Genomic DNA, 14,369 nt, shown 5'->3' with positions numbered 1-14,369 from the left:
ATTCCTCAATAGTTGAGTGGTACCTTGTACCTTCAGACATCCATACTATCCTACCATCTGGATAGAAGTGTGCTGTGGAGTAGAATTGCATTATGAGCTCCTCATTCCACTTTGTGAGCTTCTACCCAACAAAGTCTGCAACTCCACAAGCACTGAAGCTGTCAAACACACCAGGATAGTGTTCCTCATTTTCCTTGATATACTTCCAGTCGACCCACCTAATTTCACACACTATAGGCTTCTTGTCCAACAAGATTGTCTCATAGAAGTCCTGCTGTTCCTTTGTGTGGAACCTGTAATCAACAGCAGTCCTTCTCCTGGTGGCATATGGATCTGACTCTCTCCATAGCCTCAACCCTGAGTCTCTCCTGATCTTCATGTTCTCATCCACAGGATGAGCATCATTGTGGTCTATAATCTTGGGTTTGAGCTTCCTCAGGACTTGTCCTTCATCATCTTCATCAGCAGCAACTTCAGGCACTGGGGCCTTGTTCTTCTCAGCAGCTGGTATACTCCTGGTATTCCTCTTAGGTGCACTCTTAGGCTTGGGGGCTGCTTTGGGTGCTTCTTTGGGCTTTGATGAAGCAGCCCCTGTCCTGATAGCATCACCCATAAGCTTCTGGGCCTTAGGTGCTAGTGCATCAACCTCTTCTTCCTCTTCCTCTTCAGAATCTCTCATGATTGAGGATCTCCCAAGCACTCTAGCAGTGGTCTTTTTGATCCTCTCCTTCCTCTTCTTCCCTTCTGCAGCAGCCTCTTTGGGTTCAGATCCCAAAGGGACTTGAGTAGATGCTCTGGCCTTAGACATTGGAATTCTCTTTGCAGGAACCTTTTGTTGGAAATATGCCCTAGAGGCAATAATAAATTGGTTATTATTATATTTCCTTGTTCATGATAATCGTTTATTATCCATGCTTGAATTGTATTGATAGGAAACTCAGATACATGTGTGGATACATAGACAACACCATGTCCCTAGTAAGCCTCTAGTTGACTAGCTCGTTGATCAATAGATGGTTACGGTTTCCTGACCATGGACATTGGATGTCGTTGATAACGGGATCACATCATTAGGAGAATGATGTGATGAACAAGACCCAATCCTAAGCCTAGCACAAGATCGTGTAGTTCGTTTGCTAAAGCTTTTCTAATGTCAAGTATCATTTCCTTAGACCATGAGATTGTGCAACTCCCGGATACTGTAGGAGTGCTTTCGGTGTGCCAAACGTCACAACGTAACTGGATGGCTATAAAGGTACACTACAGGTATCTCCGAAAGTATTTGTTGGGTTGGCACGAATCGAGACTGGGATTTGTCACTCCATGTAACGGAGAGGTATCTCTGGGACCACTCGGTAGGACATCATCATAATGTGCACAATGTGATCAAGGAGTTGATCACGGGATGATGTGTTACGGAATGAGTAAAGAGACTTGCCGGCAACGAGATTGAACAAGGTATCGGGATACCGACGATCGAATCTCGGGCAAGTATCGTACCGATGGACAAAGGGAATTGTATACGAGATTGCTTGAATCCTCGACATCGTGGTTCATCCGATGAGATCATCGTGGAGCATGTGGGAACCAACATGGGTATCCAGATCCCGCTGTTGGTTATTGACCAGAGAGTTGTCTCGGCCATGTCTGCATGACTCCCAAACCCGTAGGGTCTACACACTTAAGGTTCGATGACGCTAGGGTTATACGGAATAGATATATGTGGTTACCGAATGTTGTTCGGAGTCCCGGATGAGATCCCGGACGTCATGAGGAGTTCCGGAATGGTCCGGAGGTAAAGATTTATATGTGGGAAGTCCTGTTTTGGTCGCCGGAAAAGTTTCGGGTTTTATCGGTAATGTACCGGGACCACCGGGAGGGTCCCGGTGGTCCACCAAGTGGGGCCACCAACCCCGGAGGGCTGCATGGGCCAAGTGTGGGAGGGGACCAGCCCCAGGTGGGCTGGTGCGCCCCCCCCACCAAGGCCCAAGGCGCAAGGGAGAGTGGAAGGGGGCAAACCCTAGGCTCAGATGGGCCTAAGGCCCACCTAGTGGTGCGCCCCCTCTCTCCCCCCTTGGCCGCCCCCCTAGATGGTATCTAGGGCTGGCCGCCACCCCTAGGGGTGGAAACCTAGGTGGGGGCGCAGCCCCTCCCCCCCCTATATATACTTGAGGTTTTGGGCAGCCCAACACACGATTCAATCTCCCTGTTGGCGCAGCCCTACCCCTCTTCCTCCTCGTCTCTCGTAGTGCTTGGCGAAGCCCTGCTGGAGTCCCACGCTCCTCCACCACCACCACGCCGTCGTGCTACTGCTGGATGGAGTCTTCCCCAACCTCTCCTTCTCCCCTTGCTGGATCAAGGCGTAGGAGACGTCACCGGGCTGTACGTGTGTTGAACACGGAGGTGCCGTCCGTTCGGCACTAGGATCATCGGTGATTTGGATCACGACGAGTACGACTCCATCAACCCCGTTCACTTGAACGCTTCCGCTTAGCAATCTACAAGGGTATGTAGATGCACTCTACTTCCCTTCGTTGCTAGATTACTCCATAGATTGATCTTGGTGATGCGTAGAAACTTTTGAATTTCTGCTACGTTCCCCAACAGTGGCATCATGAGCTAGGTCTATACGTAGTTTCTATGCATGAGTAGAATACAAGTTGTTGTGGGCATCGATTTTGTCAATTTACTTGCCGTTACTAGTCTTATCTTGATTCGGTGGCATCATGGGATGAAGCGGCCCGGACCGACCTTACACGTACTCTTACGTGAGACTGGTTCCACCGACTGACTTGCACTAGTTGCATAAGGTGGCTAGCGGGTGTCTGTCTCTCCCACTTTAGTTGGATCGGATTCGATGAAAAGGGTCCTTATGAAGGGTAAATAGAAATTGGCATATCACGTTGTGGTTTTCACGTAGGTAAGAAACGTTCTTGCTAGAAACCTATAGTAGCCACGTAAAAAAAACTTGCAACAACAATTAGAGGACGTCTAACTTGTTTTTGCAGCATATGCCTTGTGATGTGATATGGCCAAAAGGATGTGATGAATGATATATGTGATGTATGAGATTGATCATGTTTTTGTAATAGGAATCACGACTTGCATGTCGATGAGTATGACAACCGGCAGGAGCCATAGGAGTTGTCTTAATTTATTTATGACCTGCGTGTCAACATAAACATCATGTAATTACTTTACTTTATTGCTAAAGCATTAGCCATAGTAGTAGAAGTAATAGATGACGTGACAACTTCAAGAAGACACGATGATGGAGATCATGATGATGGAGATCATGGTGTCATGCCGGTGACAACGATGATCATGGAGCCCCGAAGATGGAGATCAAAAGGAGCAAAATGATATTGGCCATATCATGTCACTATTTGATTGCATGTGATGTTTATCATGTTTTACATCTTATTTGCTTAGAACGACGGTAGCTTAAATAAGATGATCCCTCATAATAATTTCAAGAAAGTGTCCCCCCTAACTATGCACCATTGCGAAGGTTCGTTGTTTCGAAGCACCACGTCATGATCGGGTGTGATAGATTCTAACGTTTGAATACAACGGGTGTTGACGAGCCTAGCATGTACAGACATGGCCTTGGGACACATGCGAAACACTTAGGTTGACTTGACGAGCCTAGCATGTACAGACATGGCCTCGGAACACGGAAGACCGAAAGGTCAAGCATGAGTCGTATAGAAGATACGATCAACATGAAGATGTTCACCGATGTTGACTAGTCCGTCTCACGTGACGATCGGACACGGCCTAGTTGACTCGGATCATGTTTCACTTAGATGACGGGAGGGATGTCTATCTGAGTGGGAGTTCATTAAATAATTTGATTAGATGAACTCAATTATCATGAACATAGTCTAAATTGTCTTTGCAAATATGTTGTGGATAAATATCTCACGTTGTAGCTCCCTGTTTCAAATACGTTCTTAGAGAAAGATTAAGTTGAAAGATATTGTAAGCATTGATGCGGACTAGGTCCATAGTCCGAGGAGTGTCCTCACTGCTACACAGAAGGCTTACGTCTTCGATGCACCGCTCGATGTGCAAACCCCTACAACGTCGTCTATGGATGTTGTGAACACCTGACAGACACGTCCTGATGACTACTTGATAGTTTAGTGCACCATACTTTACGGCTTAGAATCGGGATTCCAATGACGTTTTGAACACCATAGAACATATGAGATGTTCCAAGAGCTGAAATTGGGATTTCAGGCTCATGCCCGTGTTGAGAGGTGTGAGACCTCTGACAAGTTCTTTTGCCAACAAGATGGAGGAGAATATCTCAGCTAATGAGCATGTGCTCAGAATGACTGGGTGCTACAATCACTTAAATCAAGTGGGAGTTAAACTTCCAGATAAGATAGTGATTGATAGAGTTCTCTAGCCACTATCACTAAGCTACTAGATCTTCGTGATGAACTATGACATGCAAGGGATGGAGTTGATCCCGGAGCTGTTCGCGGTGCTTAAGACCGCAAAAGGTAGAAATCAAAGGAGGAGCATCAAATGTTGATGGTTTAACAAGACCACTGGTTTCAAGAAGGGCAAGGGCTAGAAGGGAAACTTCATGGATGGTAAACCAGTTGCCGCTCCAGTGAAGGAACCCAAGGTTGAACCCAAACCCGAGACTGAGTGCTTCTATTGTAAGGGGAACGGTCACTGGTAGCGGAATTACCCTAAATGCATGGTGGATAAGAAGGCTGGCAACTTCAACAAAGTATATACGTGTTATTAATGTGTACCTCACTAGTACTCCTGGTAGCACCTGGGTATTGGATACCGGTTTAGTTGCTATTATTGGTGACTTGAAGCAAAAGCTACGGACTAAACGGAGACTGGCTGAGGGCGGGGTGACGATGTGTGTTGGAAGTGTTTCGAAAGTTGATAAGATCACCATCGCACGCTCCATCTGCCTTCGGGATTAGTATTGAACCTAGATAACTGTTGTCAAGTGTCTACGTTGAGCATGAATATGATTAGATCATGTTCAATGCAATACGGTCATTCATTTAAGCTAGAGAATAATGGTTATTCTGTTTACATGAATGATACCTTTCATGGTCATGCACCCTATCTGAATGGTTCATTGAATCTCGGTCGTGGTAATACACATGTTCACGCCAAAAGATGTAGAGTTAATAATGATAGTGCCACTTTCTTGTGGCACTGCCGCTTAGGTCATATTGGCGTAAGATGCATGAAGAAACTCCATATCGATGGATGTTTGGAGTCACTTGATTTTGAATCGCTTGACATATGCGAGCCATGCCTCATGGGCAGGATGACTAAGACCCCATTTTCAGGTACAATGAAACGGGCAAGTGACTTGTTGGAAATCATGCATGTTGATGTGTGTGATCCAATGAGAATTGAAGCGTGCGATGGATATCGCTATTTTCTCATCTTCACTGACGATTTGAGTAGATATAGGTATATTTACTTAATGAAGCACAAGTCTGAAACGTTTGAAAAGTTCAAGCGATTTCAGAGTGAAGTTAAGAATCATCATAAAAATAAGATCATGTTCATACAATCTGATCAAAAGGGGATTTTCTAAGTTATGAGTTTGGCAATCACTTAAGACATTGTGGAATTGTTTCACAGTTGAAGCCACCTGGAACACCACTAGGTTATGGTGTGTAATCAAACCCTATGAGATATGGTGCGATCTATGATGTCTCTTACTGATCTACCATTTTCATTTTGAGGATATGCGTTAAAGACAGCTGCATTCACTTTAGATTGGACACCATCTAAGCCTGTTGAGACGACGTCGTATGAACATTGGTTTGGCAAGAAACCAAAGTTGTTGTTTCTTAATGTTTGGGGCTGCAATGCTTAAGGCTTCAGCTGGAGAAGCTCGAACCCAAAGCAGACAAACACATCTTCATAGAATACCCAAAGGTGACAGTCGGGTATACCTTCTATCTCAGATCCGAGGGCAAAAAATTGTTTGTCGCTAAGAACGGGTCCTTTCTCGAGAAGGAGTTTCTCTCGAAAGAATTGAGTGGGAGGAAGATAGAACTTGATGAGGTTGTCGAACCTTTATTTCAACAGAAAGTGATGCAACACAGAAAGATGTTTTCTGTGGCGCCCACATCTGTTGAATAGGAAGTTAATGATAGTGATCATGAAGCTTCGGATCAATTTGCTATCGAACCTCGTGGGTCGACAAGGATATGTGCTACTCCTGAGTGGTGCGGTGATCCTGTCTTGGATATTATGTTGTTAAGACAACAATGAACCTACAAGCTATGGAGAAGCGATGGTGGGCCCGTATTCCGACAAATGGTTAGAAGCCATGAAATCCGAGATAGGATCCATATATCAGAACAAAGTATGGACTTTGGTGGACTTGCCCGATGATCGGGAAGCCATTGAGATAAATGGATCTTTAAGAAGAAGACGGACGTGGGCGGTAATGTTACCATCTATGAAGCTCGACTTGTGGAAAAAGAGTTTTTTCACAAGTTCAAGGAGTTGACTACGATGAGAATTTCTCACCCGTAGCGATGCTTAAGTCCGTCAAAATCATGTTAGCACTAGCTGTATTTTTAGATTATGAAATCTTACAGATGGATGTCAAAACAAGTTTTCTTACCAAGTTTTCGTAAGAAAAGTTGTATGTGATACAATAAAAGGTTTTGTCGATCCTAAGGATGCTAAAAGGTATGTTGGCTCCAGCAATCCTTCTATGGACTAGAACAAGCATCTCGGAATCGGAATATATGTTTTGATGGAGTGATCAAAGCTTTTAGGTTTATACAATGTTTGCTAGAAACTTGTATTTACAAGAAAGTGAGTGGGAGCACTACAACATTTCTGATAAGTATATGTGGATGACATATTGTAGATCCGAAATGATGTAGAATTTCTGGAATGCATAAACGGTTGTTTGAAGAGTGATTTTCAAAGGAAGACCTGGATAAAGCTGCTTACATATTGGGCATCAAGATCTATAGAAATAGATCAAGACACCTGATGATACTTTCAAAGAACGCACACCTTGACATGTTTTTGAAGGAGTTCAAAATAGATCAGTCAAGGAAGGGGTTCTTACCTGATTTGTAAGGTGTGAAGTTGAGTAAGACTCAAAGCTTGACCACGACATAAGAAAGAGAAAGGACGAAGGTCGTCCCCTATGCTTTTGTCATAGGATCTATACGGCATGCCATGCTAAAGTACCGCACCTGATGTGTGCCTTGCCACATGTCTAGCAAGAGGGTACAAAGGTGATCTAGGAGTAGCTCACCAGATAGCGGTCAAAATTATCCTTAGAGTAATAAGGAAATGTTTCTCGGTTATGGAGGTGATAAAGAGTTCGACGTAAAGAGTTACGTCGATGCAAGCTTAACACCTATCCGGATAGCTCTGAGTAGAGATACCGGATACGTATAATGGAGTAACAATTTGGAATAGCTCCAAGTGGAACGTGGTAGCAGCATCTACGATATGACATAAAGTTTTGCGAAATACATAGGGATCTAAATATGGCAAGACCCGTTGACTACAACCTCTCTCACAAGCATAACATGATCAAACCCAGAACTCTTGGAGTGTTAATCACATAGTGATGTGAACTAGATCATTGAGTCTAGTAGACTCTTGGATGTTGGTCACATGGCGATGTGACCTGTGAGTGTTAATCACATGGCGATGTGAACTAGATTATTGACTCTAGTGCAAGTGGGAGACTGTTGGAAATATGCCCTAGAGGCAATAATAAATTGGTTATTATTATATTTCCTTGTTCATGATAATCGTTTATTATCCATGCTAGAATTGTATTGATAGGAAACTCAGATACATGTGTGGATACATAGACAACACCATGTCCCTAGTAAGCCTCTAGTTGACTAGCTCGTTGATCAATAGATGGTTACGGTTTCCTGACCATGGACATTGGATGTCGTTGATAACGGGATCACATCATTAGGAGAATGATGTGATGGACAAGACCCAATCCTAAGCCTAGCACAAGATCGTGTAGTTCGTTTGCTAAAGCTTTTCTAATGTCAAGTATCATTTCCTTAGACCATGAGATTGTGCAACTCCCGGATACTGTAGGAGTTCTTTGGGTGTGCCAAACGTCACAACGTAACTGGGTGGCTATAAAGGTACACTACAGGTATCTCCGAAAGTATCTGTTGGGTTGGCACGAATCGAGACTGGGATTTGTCACTCCATGTAACGGAGAGGTATCTCTGGGACCACTCGGTAGGACATCATCATAATGTGCACAATGTGATCAAGGAGTTGATCACGGGATGATGTATTACGGAATGAGTAAAGAGACTTGCCGGCAACGAGATTGAACAAGGTATCGGGATACCGACGATCAAATCTCGGGCAAGTATCGTACCGATGGACAAAGGGAATTGTATATGAGATTGATTGAATCCTCGACATCGTGGTTCATCCGATGAGATCATCGTGGAGCATGTGGGAACCAACATGGGTATCCAGATCCCGCTGTTGGTTATTGACCAGAGAGTTGTCTCGGCCATGTCTGCATGACTCCCGAACCCGTAGGGTCTACACACTTAAGGTTCGATGACGCTAGGGTTATAGGGAATAGATATATGTGGTTACCGAATGTTGTTCGGAGTCCCGGATGAGATCCCGGACGTCACGAGGAGTTCCAGAATGGTCCGGAGGTAAAGATTTATATGTGGGAAGTCCTGTTTTGGTCGCCGGAAAAGTTTCGGGTTTTATCGGTAATGTACCGGGACCACCGGGAGGGTCCCGGTGGTCCACCAAGTGGGGCCACTAGCCCCGGAGGGCTGCATGAGCCAAGTGTGGGAGGGTACCAGCCCCAGGTGGGCTGGTGCGCCCCCCACCAAGGCCCAAGGCGCAAGGAAGAGTGGAAGGGGGCAAACCCTAGGCTCAGATGGGCCTAAGGCCCACCTAGTGGTGCGCCCCTCTCTCCCCCCTTGGCCGCCCCCCTAGATGGGATCTAGGGCTGGCCGCCACGCCTAGGGGTGGAAACCTAGGTGGGGGCGCAGCCCCTCCCCTCCCCCTATATATACTTGAGGTTTTGGGCAGCCCAACACACGATTCAATCTCCCTGTTGGCGCAGCCCTACCCCTCTTCCTCCTCGTCTCTCGTAGTGCTTGGCGAAGCCCTGCTGGAGTCCCGCGCTCCTCCACCACCACCACGCCGTCGTGCTGCTGCTGGATGGAGTCTTCCCGAACCTCTCCTTCTCCCCTTGCTGGATCAAGGCGTAGGAGACAACACCGGGCTGTACATGTGTTGAACACGGAGGTGCCGTCCGTTCGGCACTAGGATCATCGGTGATTTGGATCACGACGAGTACGACTCCATCAACCCCATTCACTTGAACGCTTCCGCTTAGCAATCTACAAGGGTATGTAGATGCACTCTCCTTCCCTTCGTTGCTAGATTACTCCATAGATTGATCTTGGTGATGCGTAGAAAATTTTGAATTTCTGCTACGTTCCCCAACACCTTTTGCTTCATGCCTGGCTTGATGGCAGCAGCAGTGCTATATTCCTTCTTAACCACTTTCTTCTTGGAAGTGGCCTCATCCTCAACTGCCACATAGTCTTCATCCTCAGGCTCTGAAGTTTTCTTCTTCCTTGTTCTGGTGGCAGCTTTGGGCAAGTTGCTGGGAGTGCTCCTGCTACCATCATCTGAACTGCTAGAGGGACTAGTGCCCTCACTCAGGTGAACCTGCACCTCTGACCTGTTCTGGTTGTCACTCTGATCAGACATATTGCAAAAAGTGACAGCAGACCCTGTGAATAGATATAGATGAGATAGAGTGGATGGGCATCACAAAATGCAGAGGTTTTTGCAAGAGAATGAGTCAAAAACTTAGTTTTAGTTTTCCACAGAAAGCATTTCAGATCAACCGATTTGTAAGCTCGGTGATACCGAAGCGGCTGTTGGAACCTAAACTAGTGAACTCGGTCAGGCCGAGTCACAGTTCGGTGGCATCGAGACTGCTAGGGTTTCACAAAGTCCTGAACTCGGTCACACCAATTTGCAATTCTCGGTCAGACCAAAAATTACATGTGCAATGGCCTGAGCCGAATCGGTGGTACCGAGTTCCACAACTCGGTGGGTCCGAGATGGTTTCGGCGGAAACCTAACCCTAAATTTTCAATTCAACTATAATCTACGGAGTGTTTTGACTGGATAAGATTGTTTCAATCGTGGTAAGAATCATAATGAACACAATGTGCTAGGAATCAGACGGGGATAGCACTGTGATCGAGTCCATACCCTAGTTCGGCGATGAACTCGCTACGGCGGCAACGGCGGGGAAGAATTCCGTTGACGGTGGCGGAGACCAGCGACAGGAGGCGGCTGGCGAGGAGGAGGAGGACGATCCGGAGACCCAGGAGGCAGAGCGAGCTATGCGCGGGCGAAAGGGTTTTGGAGAAATTTCCAAAATTTTGCCCGTGAGTATATATAGCCCGACCCTGTCGGTGTGACCGAGTGGAACAACTCGGTGGCACCGAGATTCATAACTGCAAGCAGTTACTGAAACTCGATGTGACCGAAAGATTCAAATCGGTTGCACCGAGATTGAAAACCTAGATCGACTTAGTGATCTCGGTATGACCGAAATGGATGAATCGGTCAGACCGAAACACACAAAGAAGTTTTGGAAGTTTAAGTCTATGACGAATCGGGGACTCCGAGTGCTCCTCACATAGAGTGGTTCGAATCTGACTTGATCAAATTTTGTGATGTAGCATGAATAGAGTTTGAGACGAGAAAAGCATAGATAGCTAGAGAGGGTTCTTAGGCATTCTTGTCCATCCACTTGGCAAAAGAAAAGAAAACCAATCAATCAAAACAACAAGTGGATGTCCTCGAATGAGTAAAATATGCAATCAACATGCTCACACAATAAAATGGCAATTGAAATATGTGGCAAAGCATGCACAACCAATTCTAGCATCTATCAAACAATTGGCGATGACTAGGTCATCTATATATGAGTATATTGACTTAGGAGTCAAATGAGAACATTTGATCATAGGTCATACTCATCGTTTAAGCATAAGTGGGGTTACCACTTTTACATGTTGTGTTCACACCATTAGAGTTGCTTTAGCTCAATTCTTAGAGTAAAGCTCCCCCTAGATGTGAGATCCCCCTAAGAGGGATGAACTAACCTTGGGTTTTGTCGATGATGACTTCATGTAGATGTTGAAGATGTGGATGCTCAATGTTGATGTAGATCATTTGAAGCTATCCATTGGAGTGAGTTGCACTTTCAATACCTACACGGGTTAGTCCCACAAGGAACAAACAAGGATATCCATAGACATAAAGTGATGCACACACAAGATGATGTCTATGAAAGCTTTTAGGTTACCTTGTCCCTTGTCTTACCAACAAGAGGGTTTGTGACTCCTTGAACTAGTGCAAGATGTGGAAGTTGATTGCACTTGTTCTTGCCAAGATGATAAGAGTGAAGTATGTTGGCGGAGTCACCCTCAAGAACTCTCTAGTTCTTCTTCTTCGGGATCCACACCATCTTGATGGGAATCCTCGGTGTTGTAGTTGTACTTGATGAAGTGGAACTTCAAGTAGTCTTGGGAACCCACTTGACCAAGGCCTTAGGAGCTTCTTCAAATGCATCAATTTCCTCTTGAAGCTTGTCCTTGCCTTTTTGCTTGTGGTCTTGTGGTGGAAGATCATCTTGAGCTTGTGTCCCTTTGAGAGAAGTAGGATCATACTTCTCTTGTTGAGGAACAAACTTCGTCTTGGGGTATTGATCTTCTTCCCACTCAACTCCATTGGCATTGAACTTCCGTTCAAAACCAACACCTTGATTCTTCCGATGCCTTCCTTGCTTGCGTACAATTTCCTCGAATTGCTTACTTCCGGCAGGGCTCTTGTAAACACCTTTCTCTATAATTCCCTTCAATAAGCTATTTTCTTGCTCAAGTGTAACTTGGCTAAGAGAATCATTAGTGGAATCAAGAGAACTACTAGAAGCAACAATATTGGATTTAGCATGATTATTGTTACTACTAGAGGAAGAATCTTTCTTGTTCTTGTTACTAGACTTGACTTGAGGCATGTAAGTGGATAAGAGTAAATGCTTGGCAATGTAAGAAGAAATTTTCTTACGAAGATCATCATTGATTGCTTTTAAGAACTCATGCTCTTGCTCAAGGTTGAGCTTTTCAAAGCGCAATTTCTCATGAGTCCTTAAAAGTGCTCGATGATCTCCTAGGATAGTTTCATGAGCTAACTTAAGGGTGTTTAGTTCTTTAGTTAGAGACTCAATCTTCTCCTTATCATTGTCATTCGTTTTATCTTGATTAGAATGATTAATTGACGTTTCATCATAGTATTCATCACTAGAGTTGTCAACAAGTAAATCATCATCACCTAACAAGTCATCTTCATCACTATTGAAATCAACATACTCGGGGTGTGATACCTTTGAGCCTTTAGCCATGAAGCATGTTCCAACTCCTTCATTTGGTGAGTCAAATATGTCGTAGGAGTTGGTTGTCACAAGTGCTAGACCGGCAACACCTTCATCTTGAGTATATTCGGAGTCGGAGTGATAGCTTCTCTCGGAGTGGTTGTCGGAGTCGGAGCCGGATATCCATTCACCAACATGAGCTTGATGTCTTCGTTTTGTGTAGCTCCTTGATGACTTGTCCTTTCTTTCCGAATCCTTGCTTCTCCGTGAGGGTCTTCGTTCATAATGATCATCTCTACTCCTTCTTTCTCTAGATGGCGATTCTTCTCTTCTACTTCTTCTCTTGGGAGAATCTTCTCTTCTCTTGTAGGGGGCCGTACACTCATTGGAATAGTGTCCGGGCCTTCCACAATTGTAGCAATTTCGCTCTTGACTAGAAGATCTTTTGTCATTGTAGGACCTTGACTTGGAGCTTCTCTCTTTGCTTCTACTCTTGTAGAACTTGTTGAAGTTCTTCACCATTAAGCTCAATTCTTCATTGAAGGTTTATTTCTCACTCGATGATGTGGGGGCTTCACATGAGGCTTGGTAAGCACCACTTGATTTGGTGTGAAGTTCCTATTTATCCTTGAGTGACATCTCATGAGCAACAATTCTTCCAATGACTTCCGTTGGCTTGAGATCTTTGTAATTTGACATCATTTGGATCAATGTGCACACGGTATCATGTTTTCCATCCAAGGCTCTTAGGATCTTCTTGATGATGAATCTATCGGTCATCTCTTCACTCCCTAAGCCGGCAATCTCATTTGTGATAAGAGCAAGCCTAGAGTACATTTCAGAGACACCTTCACCATACTTCATTTTGAACTTGTCAAGTTGACTTTGAAGCACATCCAATTTGGATTCCTTGACAGAGTCGGCACCTTCGTGCATATCAATCAAAGTATCCCAAATTTCCTTTGCATTCTCAAGACGGCTGATTTTGTTGAATTCTTCGGGGCACAATCCGTTGAAGAGGATATCACAAGCTTGAGCATTGTATTGAAGCATCTTCAACTCTTCCGAGGTAGCTTCACGGTTCGGTTCTTTCCCATCAAAGAATTCACCTTGCAAGCCAATACACACAATAGCCCAAACAAAGGGGTTATGTCCAAGAATATGCATTTTCATCTTATGCTTCCAACTAGCAAATTAGTGCCATCAAAGTAAGGACCTCTATGGTGATAATTTCCCTCGCTAGACGCCATACTCTCCTAGGTTGTGAAACCAAGGCTATGACCACCAAAAGCTATGGAAATCAAAGCAAATGGAGACCAAAGCTCTCATACCACTTGTAGGATCGAAAGTATGTCTAGAGGGGGGTGATTAGACTACTTGACCAAATAAAAATCTAGCCTTTTCCCAATTTTAGTTCTTGGTAGATTTTAGCTATCTTAGCACAAGTCAAGCAATCTCCACACAATTCAAGCAAGCATGCAAAATAGTATATGAGCAGCGGAAAGTAAAGCATGCAACTTGCAAGAATGTAAAGGGAAGGGTTTGGAGGATTCAAACGCAATTGGAGACATGGATGTTTTTGTCGTGGTTCCGATAGGTGGTGCTATCGTACATCCATGTTGATGGAGACTTCAACCCACGGAGGGTAACAGTTGCACGAGTCCACGGAGGGCTCCACCCATGAAGGGTCCACGAAGAAGCAACCTTGTCTATTCCATCACGGCCGTCGCCCACGAAGGACTTGCCTCACTAGCGGTAGATCTTCACGAAGTAGGCGATCTCCTTGCCCTTACAAACTCCTTGTCTCAACTCCACAATCTTGTCAGAGGATCCCAAGTGACACCTAGCCAATCTAGGAGACACCACTCTCCAAGAAGTAACAAATGGTGTGTTGATGATGAACTCCTTGCTCTTGTGC

Source organism: Triticum dicoccoides, chromosome 6A (assembly GCF_002162155.2).
Source record: "Triticum dicoccoides isolate Atlit2015 ecotype Zavitan chromosome 6A, WEW_v2.0, whole genome shotgun sequence".
Taxonomy (NCBI): Eukaryota; Viridiplantae; Streptophyta; class Magnoliopsida; order Poales; family Poaceae; genus Triticum; species Triticum dicoccoides.
The sequence above is the reverse complement of the archived record's forward strand: the minus strand, read 5'-3'. Positions refer to the sequence as shown.